This window comes from Eschrichtius robustus, chromosome 1 (genome assembly GCF_028021215.1).
Source record: "Eschrichtius robustus isolate mEscRob2 chromosome 1, mEscRob2.pri, whole genome shotgun sequence".
NCBI lineage: Eukaryota > Metazoa > Chordata > Mammalia > Artiodactyla > Eschrichtiidae > Eschrichtius > Eschrichtius robustus.
This window is the reverse complement of record NC_090824.1, coordinates 144,165,084-144,165,698: the sequence shown is the minus strand read 5'-3', so window position 1 is coordinate 144,165,698 and position 615 is coordinate 144,165,084. Positions and strand designations below refer to the sequence as shown.

General features: G+C 52.5%; 1 non-coding gene across 1 annotated transcript; it reads right to left on the bottom strand.

Moving 5' to 3' along the window:
• Positions 1–246: 246 nt before the first annotated feature.
• On the bottom strand, positions 247–339 carry LOC137753521 (small nucleolar RNA SNORD116). Its single transcript, XR_011071502.1, has one exon. It is a non-coding gene; the product is annotated as a small nucleolar RNA SNORD116 (small nucleolar RNA).
• Positions 340–615: the final 276 nt, after the last annotated feature.

The following is a 615-nucleotide window of genomic DNA, read 5'->3' as shown; positions in this document are numbered from 1 at the left end:
GGTCTATACCAGAACACACTCCGACCCTGAAGACTAGCAGGAAAGCCTGCCCTCTTGCATTCCCTCAACGGCCTTTTAGCAGGGACCGGGGATTCATAGATGACCCAGCTTATGGGCAGACATGGTCGACCCTCAGACAGGAGCCCCTCCAATGCTGGAGCCCTTAGTGGTGTTTGCATGCCTGTCAGCAGGGGACGTTGGCCCTCACTCCTAACTGTCCCGTACTCCCGAGAGAGGAAACGTGCTGGACCTCAGTTTCGATGAGGAGACGGTAGAGCGTTCTCACTCATTTTGTTCAGATTTTCCAAGGAATGCATATAAGGGTGTCATCATCGATCCAAACACATGCTGGGACGCTGCAGAACACAAAAGGGAAGGCCGTGGGTCTCTGCAGAGGAGCCATGACCTGGAAATACTTCAACTGCCTGGGGAATCCACAGTCCTCAGGCCACTCAGCAGGACCAACAATCAATCCACTCTTGCAACCATTGGGTCCATCTGTGGAAATCCTAATATCCAATGGCACATCTTAGTATGGGTGAATGCCTACCGTCCTTAGATATCCACAGCCATGCTCGGCAACATGCACCAGCCCCTCTTTTTCCAGTTCTCCTT